At 36.1% G+C, this 15,044-nt stretch overlaps 2 protein-coding genes across 5 annotated transcripts in view; one reads left to right on the forward strand and one right to left on the reverse strand.

Annotated features, from left to right (window-relative positions):
• Positions 1-15,044, reverse strand: part of LOC126858795 (protein Tob1-like) — a 172,371-nt gene that overhangs the window by 45,018 nt on the left and 112,309 nt on the right. For both annotated transcript variants that reach the window (XM_050609411.1, XM_050609403.1), the window contains one exon: positions 8,089-8,153. The gene's annotated coding sequence lies outside the window, so the exon portion shown is untranslated. The remainder of the gene's footprint in view (positions 1-8,088; positions 8,154-15,044) is intronic.
• Positions 1-15,044, forward strand: part of LOC126859271 (uncharacterized) — a 39,077-nt gene that overhangs the window by 9,480 nt on the left and 14,553 nt on the right. The window contains exon 2 of one of the 3 annotated variants that reach the window (XR_007688782.1): positions 1,227-2,475. The exons of the other annotated variants lie outside the window; for them this stretch is intronic. The gene's annotated coding sequence lies outside the window, so the exon portion shown is untranslated. Of the gene's footprint in view, positions 1-1,226; positions 2,476-15,044 lie in introns of those variants that run through there. 3 annotated transcript variants of the gene reach the window in all.

Genomic DNA, 15,044 nt, shown 5'->3' on the forward strand with positions numbered 1-15,044 from the left:
TTCTTTATTTGCGCTAAAATTGGCAAAATAATGAAATAAAAAAAAATCATCCTGTTAACACTATTATTTTAAGAAGTCTTAGAAAAATGTTTAGCCTGCAATTTTTATCTTAAAAAAATAAATAAATAAAAAACTGTTTTTTATTTTTTTTTTTAATCTACTATACATAAATCTTGTTTAAAAAACGGCGATTTTCATATTCACAACAATTTTATGGAATGTAATTTCCAATTTTCATATGAAACTTTTACTATATATTCGATTTTCGAGCAATCATGTTTTTAAATAATATGTGATAAAAATAATGTATAAAATAGTACATATCCCAACAAAACATAAGACAAAAATATAGAGAAGAAACTTTAAAATTGCATAGAATATTGCAATGTGACAAATCTTCATTTTCTTTGCCAATGTCTCGACAAATTGGCTCGACACTCTGCAATAATTTATTATATAATTTATTGAAATATGAACAAAAGATTTAAGAGAGAAAAATCATAAGAGAGAAATAAATAGCACGTGTATGTAAGAGTTTGTAAAAATAGAGAATTCAAGAATATATTATTGTCCTCGTATAATGATAGAAATTCATTATTTGAAGCCTTTAACGAGACATACATATATTTGAAATATTTATTTTTGATTTGTAAAATCTCAATCAAATATTTCAAATATAATTTTAATTAAATATACAACAGAATTGCTTCTCTAACTATTTATATTCTTTTGTATACATGTTTTGTGGAGAGAGTATAGCATTATATTTTAAATATTTAAAAATAGCTAAATATATTAATTTTTTTATGACTACAGAAAACTTATATATTGTGCCTATCATCGATGTTAAAAAAATTCTTGCATCTATTACGCGGGACTGTATACGCCATTTAAAATCTACGGTGTCACCTGCGTTACAAAAAGCAAGGCCTTTCCATCCCAATGGAATAATACCGGCACTGGTCGGTCAAAGCCGCGCGCGATATGTGATAAAGTGCAGCGCGATAGAAACGGTTGAATGGTGGTGGAATAGTATATACTAGATAATGGTTAGGAGCCTATGTGTGCCACACAGTCAGACGCAATATCTTAACACAGCGTAATGACATCTCTTATTACGAATTTTCCTCGCGACGACGCGTTTTCGCGATTATTAGACGTAATTTCTGCGAGAGAGGCTCGTATAAAATCGCCTCTTAACGACGCTCTTAATTAATTCTTTACAGCGTATCTCTCAATCCATTGAAGACAATTGGCGATCGCAACATACGATAATTAATTATTACATAATCATCGAAGGAGGTGTAAAAGAATCTTTCCCGAGAGTTATTCACGCCACGTCTCATTTACACATCAACGTTATATTTTTGTCCGTATATTATGTAAGTAACATCATGTTTACATTGTATCTAATCTTCTCCTCGACGCGATCGAGATACTTTAATGATCGTCCTCGCTATATTTAATCAACTTACTTCGTACATTACAAGGTCGAATATAATTAGAGATAAAAGTATTGTGACAGACAACGTGGCGCTACTTTGCCGCATGCCAGAAAGCATAATTGCAAATAGCACGACTTTATACATATTTGTGATACATTGCCTCACGTACATTTCACTTCATTGTGTCATGATATAATCTATTAATCTTTATAAATAAACATTCTGAAAAGAATATCTTGAGATTTTCAAGCGATTCATGCGTTAATAAATGAAATCCGATAAACCTCTCTCTCTCTTTCTCTCTCTCTCTCTTCAACTGACGGATGATCCAAAGTCTCGGATACTTTATCCGCTGTCAATGAGATTGATCCGAAGCGTCGATCGATTTGAAAAGGGAATTAATGTATCTGTCGTCGCGTCGTGCATAAACAAATTTTTTATCAAACCGGCGCTAAGAGACGCAATTCCAAAAATATCTTAGCGTCGACAAATGTGCGGCAAAGCGAGACGTCGATTCGTGATTGGTCAATCGAACATATTGTCGAGATGAAAAAAGAAGAGGAGGAGGAGGAGGAGGAGGAAGAGGAGGGGGAGGAGGAGGAGGTGAAAGAAGAAGCAGAAGATCGATCGTCCGGAGGAAGAGCCGCTGCCAAAAGCAGCGATGTGGCAATCGCCGCGTTCTTTTATGCTCTGCCAGCTCAGCCACCTCTCTTCTCGCCGCTACCGTTTTAATTTAAGACCACCCCTTCAAATGTCACGAATACGCATTCCGTTCCGCGCTGGCTCGCCGCGAGATTGAAAACACTGGGATTTCGTGCGGATGCGTTCCACGCGCGACAGTTATTTCGTTCCCCGTCAAAGCGCTAACAAAAGCCAGATTTCGCTAATTCGTTTTTGATGATAGCAGTCTCACCGTCAACACGTGTTCTGTCAAATCCTCTCCTCTCTCCCTTCCCCTCTTCCACGTCCCGTAGCAGCGGTTCTACCCTTAGCCATCAGTGGCAATTTATAGCATTCGATCTGTCATTTGCGTCGCACAAGTGAAAAAATATAATTATTAACTTTATTATGCGAGACAAATTACGATCGACGTCCTCGTCTGTCATAAAACATTCCATCATTCGTATCCTTGTTGAACAAACAAACGAAAAGTAATAAAGAATCATTATAAGGCCGACTGATATTAGGTATTGTGTTCGAAACGATGCCGCTTCCGGTATTTTAGCAGGCTTTATCAGAGACTCTAGAGATCTCCGACCTTCAATGAGAACGCGAGATCTCGGTGAGATTCGTGCCAATCCCTTTTAATCGTGTTTACGAGCAGGCCTTTGCGTGCTCGCGCGACACGGAGATGCAATTTCCAGTTTACGAGCGATGAGAACTTGTCGCGAGTAGTAATCTTGTCGCGTTGCTAAGAGTGAAATATATAACTGAATTAAAGCAAATGTGTAAGTACGACTCATTTTTTTATCTTCAAGACGTACGTATTTCTGCGAAAGTCGATGAATCGGCAAGATGCGCATTATTACGGCCAAAATAGCTTTACCTTTGGAAAGTTTATTCTTCACAATCGTGTATGTATGTGTCAACGTGTATTAAATATATAGATGACGCACAGAATTACGATAGAGATAACTTTAATAAAAAAATAATTTTTTTTCAGACGCAAGAAAAAGAGTAATCGATTCTCGCAATTTTTTTGACGCTAAACACGATTCCAGTTTTTAAATTGATCTCCCATCGTATCGCACTTTTGAGACATTTGTGATTAAGCTTGCAAAAGTAAGCCATTTTCGTGTATTTTACCATGTTATATCTATGACATGTTGGAAAAATTTTCTTGCAATCACAAAATTAAGTATATTGACAGAAATTTCGATTTATAAAGAAAAATTGTTGAATGTCAATTAACAAGATATTCATGATTAAATATGAAGTTTATTGCGAAAAAGTTGCAAATTACATCTATCAAATAATATTCAATTATGTTTATACTCAAACTTGAATGTTTTTTAAATCGCTGAATATATACATGAATCGTTGATAACAAAATGACACGAGTAGAAAAAATTTCAAAATTTGTATCCAAAATAATTATCGTGAATGTTTAAATATATAACAATACTTATTATAATTAAATACAAAAAAAAAATAATTATCTTTTTTCTTGTGTATTTTTTTTATGTTGAACTGTGTTATTTATGTTTACAAAAATATAACCCCCCCTCCCTTCATCTCGTCTCACCGATTAATTAACTCGCCGCACAGATGACAACAGCGTTCACGGCTGCAACGACGGCTATCTTTAGAATTGGCGAACAATGCCAAATTCGATTCAAAAATGTCGATTAATGTCGGCGCGCATCCGCTGCGTTCTCACCCGAAACCGAATAATAATGACGAAACCGCGCCGACTGCACACACCAGTCGACCCACATTTATAAATAGAGAGATCTCATCTGCGACGAGAGGGGGCAAAGGTGCGTGCCGTGTGTCATCCCAGGAATATCACGGCCGACCGAGTGACCGGCGAGTGCCAGCGTGAATGAGATCCCGAAATCATTTTACACGGTATACAACGTAGGGAAAGAAAGCTATTTTGCCTCTAGTCATATAACGGTTAAGTCAATAACTTATCATCAATGTCTCATTTTTAATCTAAATTAATAATTAAGGAAAATATGTTTTTTTTATATAAATTTTATTCCACACACATCTTCCTGCTACCCCTCATCGGTGAAAGGATCGAATAAGCGATTAGCCCACAAGTTTGAATCTGCAGAGCGAGAATCGGACTTCAAATATATATAGCGCGAGAGTTATTAATGCACGTAATGAAATGCATAATGTTTCTATTGTCCTTGGCTATGCCATCGATTACGTAAGGAGCGCGAAGGAAAAGATCGAGCTCGTGATCATGAGTTTCGTAAAAATTTGAAAATAAATTTGACAAACAGGTAATAGATATTAATCATTATTTTAAATACTGTAGAAATATTAGAAATCCTTAAAATAAGAGAGAAGATATATTATTTTTATCTTAAATATTAAAAGTAAATTTTTTTATTTGGAAAAAGATAGAATTTTTGACTCTAAAAATTTTATATTATCAAAATATTGTCAAAATTTATCGTTAGACGTGTCTGATTAATGAATCAGATTTTGAAAAAAGTGTATAAAAATTTTCGCTTTCAATTTTATTTTCTCATAATCAGATGATAAGCTGTATATATAATTACGCACTTTTTGTTTATATTATATATTTTAATCATTTTTCATTGTTTCGTACAAAACAATTCGCGAGAGTGGAAGAATCGCCGGAGATTCTTCCAATTTTCTTCGTCCCATAATAAAAAGGCGAACGCATGCCAGCTCAACGGAGGACACTTTGCGTTGGCGCGAGGAATGTTGGCCGCTCAAGCGATTTATCGTTGCATCGCGGGTACATTAAGGATCGTTGCTTGGCGATAGACGAAATTTAAATCAGCCTGATGTGTCGTAACGACTAAGACCGCAGGCCGTTCATAGGAGACTGAGAAGAACGATCTCCGCCGTATTATTAGAGGCATTATTATATATATATATATATATATATATATATATATATATATATATATATATATATATCAGTGTGTTACGTGGCGAAATATATATACACATTGTATATATATGCGCATCTCTCTCTCTCTCGCATTTGGCATCGCATTTCGTTCCAATCGCGGACGCTCAAAGTTATTGCTAATGGACGAAGCATTAAGCCACGTACGCGTGTTCTTACGCGATCGTACAACGGATTTGTGAGTAGCCGAAGAAAGAATTCGCCAGGCGAGACGCACGTCGGAATAATAAATAAGAACGATTTTTTTTTTTTTTTTCAAGACGCACGCATGTTGGACATATACACTCTACGAGATAATGTATTTACATTATCGTTTGACGAATTAACTCCGATAAATCCGTATAGTCTTTCGAGCGTAAATAAAAAAATCTATTTTAGATCTCTGACAGAATGTCGCCGTCTTGCTTTCAGCAGTTTTATATCCCGCAATGTTATTATACGCTTCATCGCGAAAAGTAGAGATTACAGCGTCGCTGCGATGAGAAGATATCAGACGTCGAATATATTTACGCCGCGAATGTTACAACGCCAAGTTTATGGACTTCTTTCTAAGCCTTGAATTTTTATGGCTCTCGACACTATTGAACTTTTTGCGGTAGTAAAGATTGTAGTATCGGGAAATAATAATTGAATTGGACGACATAAATCTCGTACATCATATCGAACCGAAAATTCAATGTGTATTAATCAATTAAAAGGAGGCAGACTGCGTCCGTCGATTTCTACCTTGAGAAAGATTACGCGCGGGAAACGACATAGAATGGCAATTTTATCTTCCACTCGTTTCACGCTAATCTTTTTATCGGACGAACGCTTATTTTCGATATAATATATATTATTAGTATATTATAGAGTATATATTATTTTTGATATAATAATATATACTCGATATCGGAATTAGAATCTCTCCGAAACAATCGTCGATGCTTTCGTCCAGATAAACTCGCGCAGTTGTCGTTCGCTTTAGTGCCATTTAAAATCGATTTCGCGCCGAAACACGAGGATTCGTTTCTCTACAACCGGCCTATCATCGCGATTACATCTTTGTTTTCGCCCTGCCCTCATCTTTGCAGAGTGTGCGTCGGAAACGGGGATTGTCTCATCTCGCGACTGTCTGCTGATTTCGTTAAAAACTTACGCGCCTCGCGAGTTTAACGTGGAAGTGAAAAATATCCATCTGGAAGTCAGCCAGTGAGACTATTTCCAGAGCGAGTGGCGTAAATAGCGTTGTTATGGCGAACGAATGCTTGTTGTGACCCCTCATGCGCAAAGCGAGAAATTACAATCTGAGATACCGAAATGGATTAAAAAAAAAAAAAAATAATGTGCGCACAATGTATTTTTGAGAGGAATCTCTCGATTCAGGAATTACGTATGTCCAAATACTACGCATCTTTTTCCACTTCCATTGTAATTTACATGCGGAAATATGATGTGTAATTAAATAATAATAATACATTCAATATATTTCAAATTAAATCAGAATATAAATTAAAATTGTAATTTTGCAATCAGGTTATTCGTTTAATAAATTCATGAATTTTTGATCGTATAAATTTAAATTGAAATCAATATGATTAATGAATTTCTAAATTTGACAAAGGAGAAGGGTCAATAAGCCCTCGCAGGATTTTCAAAAAATTATTTTTTTTTTTTATTTGTATTATATGATCATTAGGAATGTCATCAAAAATAACAATTAGATAAGAAAAAAACTCGAGAGGTTTCAATATCTTTTTTATTTTATTATTTCACTTTTCATTTTGCCTTCTAATTTTTTTTAGATTTTTTGTTTTTATCTTTTTTGGACATATTAAACATGATTTTTAAATCTTCTAATAATGATTGCTCAGAATTCGACGATCCATTTTCATCTGTCTAGCAAAACAAATCACGGACAGCATCGTTTATAATGTTTTCAAAATCTTCATGAAATCTTTATCTTCACCTTAGGGACGACATATAGTGTAATTTAAATCGTTAATACGATGGCAGAGCACAGTATCATAAATAAAAATATTTTATTAGTTTACTTATTTAGGCATAAAAAGGGCTTAAGTTTACCACAGTGATTTTTTTCTCGGCTAATGATTATTTTTAACATTCGTAATGATCATACAGTACAAAAAAATTGTTTCTTAAAAATCTTGTGAGGGTCAAAAAACATTCTTCTTAATCCTCTTCTTTTAAAATTTTTCTCACATATATGCATATGTCTCATGCACACGCGTATATAATTTGCGAGAGAAACTTGCATCTATAATATATCTATATCTAGCATCATATCTATACCTGCACCTATAATATATATCTATCTATAGGTCCTGCAAGAACACGCACGTATCGTCGCGGATATGCGGTCCGTGTGGTTAAACATACTTTTGTCGCCGATAAGCGCGTACGATCGAGCTTGTAAATTCCGCTTATCAACCGAATGTCAAGCTGGCCAAATGGATTTGCGGTAGACCGAGGTCTCTCTCTCTCTCAATGGCAACATACCAATTGAAACGCTTTTATCAGGGCGAATTGATACCGCGACATCATTGCGTTTTCACTTGGTAATTACGTTTCATTTTCATAATTGCGACTCGGAGAAATCTTATCAAGTCGATATATATGCATGTCTTTTGTTTTTTCTCCTTTTTTTGCGACGCGAAAAAATTCTCGAGAAACGCCGTTTATCTCGCCGAGATTCACAGATAGCCGGTTCGGAGAAAAAATCGCGAAAAGATAACGCTCATATGTATCATTGTGATCTGCCTGGGATTTACATAACACCTTCCGAATAAACGCGCGAAATAATTAGCCACTAATGAGCGTGGCATGCGTGCCAAAAGGTTAATCGCGAGGCTTTTGAGCGAGGTCGTATCTTTCGTTATCTCGTAGGAAGACACGCGTCGCGTGTCATGTGAAAGTTCGATCGAACGAGGGAGACTCGGGCATACACATCGGGCGGCCGATACATTCACGCACACGTTCACATATACACGCGGCCCGTTCCATTATCCGGGAAAGGAAAGTTACCTTATTGTGTGTCCGCTACTACGGAGATCTGCCTCTGTCCTCTATCCTTGAGTTTCGTCCTTCAACTGCAAACACAAACGGAGAAAAGTTCGTTATATATATATTGACGCCAAATACATTAAGGGAGGGACATACAACCAGAAGAGGAAAAAAATCAATTTTTATATTTTCTTAAAGTGTATCTAAAGGTGACAAAATATCTCGACTGAAATAGATTTACTTCATTATTTTTTCTATTTATTTTACATGAAATTATGCAGTCTTCATGTAGGAACTTTTTTTTAGAGCTGTAGTTTTTCATAAAAAAAACCGTACAATTTTTTTTTTACAAATAAAAAACATCTTTAGATAGAAATGCGTCATTTTATTAAAGAAGAATTTTAAGAATTTCTAGAATTAGCTACGACAAAGATTAGATTTAGTAATATATTTCAAGAATTTTTTTTGTTTCAGATAAACTATGTAAAAGCTACGATGGTTACAGCAACGAACAAAACTTGGGCCTATTTTTTAATTTTTCTAATTAAAAATTTTATGTATCACTCATTAATATACGTATACAAAGGTATTGATCAAAAATCTGCCGGAATAAAGTTAATAGCTCTGCAAAAAAATTCTAAAATGCTAAAAATAGATATCTTTTTGACTCTTGAATATAAGTCCTCTCTTATAAACAATACAAGCAACGTGCGCGCGCGCGCGCGCGCAGTCTGACGAATCAGCTGTTTTTATCATGCGGTGGAAATAAACTGCGGCTCCGCTTAATAAAAAGAAACGATAATTACGACTTTACGCTCCGTCGAATAATGATAAAACACCCCATAAATCGAGAGATTTAATCTTTAGCCATTATCGAGCAACTCGCAAGGCGTTCTCGTTTTGTTCGACCGATCTCAAATATACATTCGCCGGATCCTCACGGACGCGACAAAGCGAGAAACGGCATGCACGCTTGCGCAAAAAAGTTGCAATAGAATCGCAAACTGTTGTAATAGTATGCGAAACCGCATAGTAAAAGTGTCGGGCTGAATTAAAAAAAAAAAAAAAGAAAAATCATTTTCAAAGAGCCATTCCGTGTAATGAAAACGGGGTAAAAAATTTGGCGAATTGACGTAGGCGAGAAACGCGCGACTCATAATTGCAGTGACCATGAATCAAGTAAAGTCTTCCTAGCCAAGGTTCACAGGTCAAAGTTCGTGCGGCGATGCGTGTGTCGTCGCGTATTGTAATGTTGACACTGTTTATGTGAGTCACTGCAAAACAATTCATCTCGTTGATTTTAGATCTTATCCTTCTAATCTTTTAATTTTCTTTTCGTGAAATATCTCAATCGTCAATAGGAAAGAGTCGGAAAAATTATCGTAATTTTAAAAGTTCTAACAAAATTAATTTCAATATTAACGATAAAATGAAAGTAAAATTAAAGAAGCTCTGAAAAATTTAGACAATGTTTAAATAAGGAAGATCTTGTGAATACTTTTTGTTACATTGCATTTTACTTTCAATTTGAACGGATATATGCGAGCATGTCCGAAGAGAGGAGAGTTTATGGAATAAATATCAGATAGGCCGCGTTTCTTCGAATGGGATCACGTATTTGCTATTCGATAAAATATTCAAACATCTAGAGCCATTGACACATGATCTAATTCGATACGTTTTGATGGCACACATGTTTAGTCACTGAGATTTTGCGATTTCTTCACGAAGGCGCGTCAATGATGATTCAGAGCGTGTCAATGCAAACAATAGACTCCTATCGCTTGTTTGCGCCTATTATTGAGCGTTTAGGAAGAGCAGATGACGATGTGTCGGCGGTTAAAAGAAAAGAAAAAGGGAAGAAAAAAAATAAACACGGCACTTTCTTGATGCGCTTTCGTGACGCGTTCGCCTGATGGAATGCCTGGTAATCTCCGCCGTGCGAGAATCGTTGGAGGACAATTTCGCGAGACACACGCCCGTGAGTCACGTCGTACGGCTCTGTGACCTGATCCAATTTCGAAATAATCCCCGAAAGAAGATAAAAAGAGGACTCCCGGGCGTCCTCTCCTGCGCTTGCGCGCAGATGAAATGCGGCGAATACGCAATCGCGAGTGTCTGCTCGAGTCGAAAATATACAACGCGCGTTTGACTTTGTAAAAAAAAAAAAACATTCTAAAACGGTAAAACGAATCTCGTGCACGTGTCGCGCCATCGATTACCGATGCGCGAAAATACTCTTCGCTGAAAATACTCTTCAAAATTAGCGTAGCTTCTCTGAGAGACAAGGATCCTCGCATCACGTAATCTGACATTTTACTTCGAGATGCTAAAATTTCGAGAATGTTTTTTGAGGAATCGATATTCTAGAACCGTAGAGAATTTTGACACGTGAATATCGAGTAAAAGCTATCGATACGACCCGCGATTGGCGAGGCTCCGAAGATCGGGCCTGTTGAAAATAAACGGGAAGTCAAACGCTGACGCAATGGTGTCGATCACGTCGCGCGAAATTCCGGGTTTCACATGGAGTGGTGGTAACGATCGCTTTCATAATAAAGCGAGCGTGTTACAACCGTCCGTCGCGTCGTGGGCTAATGCATTTCTTGCGGCTACAAGTTTCAGGCGTGAGTGACACGACGCGGGGAAAGTGATCGACGTGTAGTCAATAAGGTAGAATGTCCTTTTTCTCGTGCTGTCGCTACGGCTATGGCCCAATCGTCGACGATCGATTGAACAATGGATCGGGAAGGCACGAAGCGTAATTTCATTTGTATCGCAAAATTGCATTCGTACCGAGAAAAATTGCCATTTCCGCCTGTCGCCTTTTTATTTCTTCTTTTTCGTAAATGACGCGAGAACAATACGATATCGATAATTATATAAGACCCAGATAACGTAATAATAATTTAAAGTAATGCAAGAGAGAGGGAGATAAAATGTTTTTCTAAAATATAAATAATTGTATATAAAATATACATGCAAATGTAGTATAATTTTATCTTAATATGAATCAAAATTGTTCTATTACTTTCCATTTCAATTCTCAATCTAACATCTACCTTTGGATCCCTTAAGCAATCACATCATTCTTTCTTGAAATTATTTAATCTGCAATTTTTCTTCATTCAAATCTCATGAAATGAAAAACTGTTTGTTTACTGTTTGTGTGAAGAAAATAAAAGTTCAATTCCTGCATATAAAATAAAAAAAATTTATCGAGATCTCTCTAAAATTTATAAACGTGACAAAATTAAATTTAATAAAAAGAAAAATATCAACTCGGAACTCACTGATTCGGGAAAATGATCTCTCTTTTTCGTAACGGGCGTGAAATACGAGAAAGTGATTTTATTCTTGCGTAACGACAAATCAAAACGCAACGAGAATATTCGCACAATGTATGTTAAAAGTGCATTCGCCAGTTTCGCGGGCGGTAATACGCGGATTCATCAATTCGCGTAATCAAGCGACTTTCTCGCACTCGAGTTCTCCTCAGGGTCAACAGTACAGTCAGACAGAGGACGTTGGCAAAAGAGGCCAACTAGGACATCAAGGCCTTCACGGCTCGGCAATAAGGGAAAGTACAAGAGGCTTTTGACGGAATGACCCTTTAAGAGGCACGAGGGTAGTTTCGACGACGACAGTGAAGGGAAGAAGAGGGGATATATTGATCGTACCGAAAACATTCGTCCTAGAAACGGGATTCTCCTTTGCATCTCCCGCTCGACGACGGCGAAAAGAAAGGAAAAAAAAAACGCGATTTTTCTTCATCGTATATATTCGACGAGAAAATTCCTTTGGACGGCGCCGTCCGGGATATATCGACCGGGTATATCCTGGAAATCAAGCCGACGAGATTTAAATCTGCGGCGACAGCCCGTCGAAGTCTCTCTTTCTCATGAGCGAAGGCAATTTAACAATGCCCCGGTATTTGCTCGAGAAAATTGCCACGCACAAATTGCACATAACGGTTATTGTAGGGTGGCGGAAAAAAGTGGAAAGTTAAACTCCATCGTTAGAAATGTATTCCTCTCTCCCATTCGAATAAACCCGAGAGTCTTCTCGAGTAGCGTAATCTAAAACAATACGATTCTGCTCTCCTTCTTCCTCTCTCTCTCTCTCTCTCTCCTTTATTACCGGCATTCGATTCAATATATCGTCGCGCTCGTGCCAATTATCACTGATAAGCAAGCATACAATTTTTCTGCAAGATATTGTACATAAACGTGAATGCTCTTGCGCACGAGGACCGCACGGGGATGCCGAGAGAAAGAGCGAGAGAGAAAATTATGAAGAGTCATCAGGGGTGTCATATTTAGACGTACCGCGGAGGTCGCATATGAGGGTTGAATTCTCAAGGACGCGGCGATGACGTAGATGAGGGAGAAGAGGGTGGCCGGTCTATTTTAACGGGCGGTCGCAGGTGATCGATCGCGGAGTGTCGTACCAACTCGGCGAAAAGCACGGGACGGAATATTTCGTAACTAGCACTCCCGTGCTCTCTCTCTCTCTCTCTTTCTCTCTCGTTCTACTCCCTGCCTATTCCTGTTGTAATTCTCATTTGTAATTTCGGTTCGTGGCTCGCGAGGGTTATTGAACTGTTACGAGAGGGAGGGAGGGAGGGAGGAAGTGTATAAGTTTCATCAGCGTCGAACTTTAAGTTCTCCATCGAGACCGAACACGCCCGCATATCCGAAACTGATCGATCGTGAAATTTAGACTGGCTGTGGTGTTAGCCGCCGTCATTCGTGTGCACGTGTGTACACCATGTCAGGAATTCTTTATTATTTCATTGTGGAAATTGTTGAGCTTTGTTCTGTCCGTGTTTCAACATTTTCAAATAAGCATTCTGCGACAAAAAATAATATAATCGTTTATTATAATATTATAATAAGACCAGCTTTTTTATCTACAAATTCTTTGACTAGCTTCAAACAAGAATTTAGATTTATCTGTCTCGTTTCATATATTTCGTATATTTGATAAAAACTGTAGATTAATTATATTATAAATATACATCTCTACGTTATTTAATTAAGTATATATCTCAAATCATGGTACAATTGTCAAAATGTAAAAAAATAAGTAAAAAATGTAGAATAAAAAAAAGGCTTTGTTGTGGAAAAAATTAATGATATGTATTTATGTCTCTTTTTGATTTATATCACATTATTAAATTCATCTAGATAGAGTGATTATTGAAATATATGTTAAAAGCTGCATCATTTTATTGGAAAAATAAAAAAGTAATCTTGATGCTTTATATACGCCATGTTTTTATTAAAAAAACTTAAATTATTTTATATTATTTAGATTAAATTATTTTTAGATTTTTAAATTATTTTAGAATTATATAGATTTTATTAAATGAAATATTGTGTTTTTCATTTCTGTACTAATAGCTAATATTATGAAGAGAAATTCAATGAAATAATAAAATCGAATAATAATCAAAATATATATTTGCCTGCAATATTTAATACGGTTACATTCGACAAAAGCTTTCATCTAAGAACTGGGAAAAAAACCATAAAATACATTTCTGTCGCTTCGCGAGGGAATGTAGGACAGTCTGATAGGTCGTTACAGAGATAACACCCGGACGACCGCTTCTTTGGAAGCGCATTTCGATGAATGAGAGAAAGAGGGAGTCGTGTTTCTCCCTTCGATAATTTTCTTCTCTAACTGTGCCGGCAACGTACGTAGGAAGCGCGAGCCAGGTCGCCGGGAGCGTTTTGTAACGTGGGCGGAAAAGCTCAGATCAATATCAAGCGCGAATTGGAACGTTACGTTGCGAAGATCGACCCGTGACCTAGTATGGACCCGCCCGTAGGTAGGGCGGCGATAGTGGCGCCATCCGAAAGATTACTTCCCGCACACAACGCACACAGGTGCGACACGCACATACGCACGCACGCACGCACGCAAAAGTCGGTCAGGACGGATTTTAAGCCAGGCAAACTTTTCGTCTTTGAAAGTATTCACATTGCGTCACAGACACAATTATTTCACACGCCATTCTGAATAAATTCCCGTTGACGTTTTGTTCGCGACACGATGCTGAACATTCTTATCAGCTCCAATTTATGAGAGAAAAGACGTACGTATTACATAGTAACTTATATGAAATGAAACAATGTGTGTGTGTGTAATATTTTATCGATCGTAAAGAGGCTTATTTTACATCGAGTTTTAAATGCAATGTAAAATTAATTGATCGCGCGTTCCAGTTTCTGCTTCTAACGGGTGACAAATTAAACAAGACATATGTATTATATATGTTTAGTGTATCTATTTATGTAGAAAAGCTCGTGAAACTTATAATACATGTCATGTAATAAGGACGAGAGAAAGGGAGAGACACGTAAATTACTATTCGTTAAGTTAAAATTAAATTCCTGCTCTCTAGATTAGAATAGTTGAACTATGTTTTCCATTGGCAATCTATTTCATCTTCATATACTTTTGTATAAAAGTATTTATTTCTTTTAATAATGAAGAAAGAGAAAGAGAAAGAAGAGAGAACTTTGTAAATATTAGTGGCATTATGTTTTTTAATATAATATCTTAAAATTGAATCTATTAAATTCTCTCAATCCAGAGTAATCCGATTAGCTACATTTGCTCAAGAATATTGAAATAGTTCATCTATCATTAAAAAATGGAAGAATTGGATCAATTTTAATGGTTACAGAAATAAATCGGTTTAAAAAAGAAGATCAAATTATGATTTTCTATATAAAAATAAAAATATTGATAAACATAATCTAGAGATTTCAAAAGAATAATCGAATTATATTATAATATTTATATATTATAATAATCAAATTATATTATAATATTATTCAAACTATTGATAACAAAATGAGATAGATACAAATTATAAATTTTTTTGAATAACGAAATAATACTTTAACAATTCATTTCAATCAAATTTATTTCAATAATTTAATAATTCAAATAAAAATAATGAT

The sequence above is a fragment of the Cataglyphis hispanica genome, chromosome 1 (genome assembly GCF_021464435.1).
Source record: "Cataglyphis hispanica isolate Lineage 1 chromosome 1, ULB_Chis1_1.0, whole genome shotgun sequence".
NCBI classification, from domain to species: domain Eukaryota; kingdom Metazoa; phylum Arthropoda; class Insecta; order Hymenoptera; family Formicidae; genus Cataglyphis; species Cataglyphis hispanica.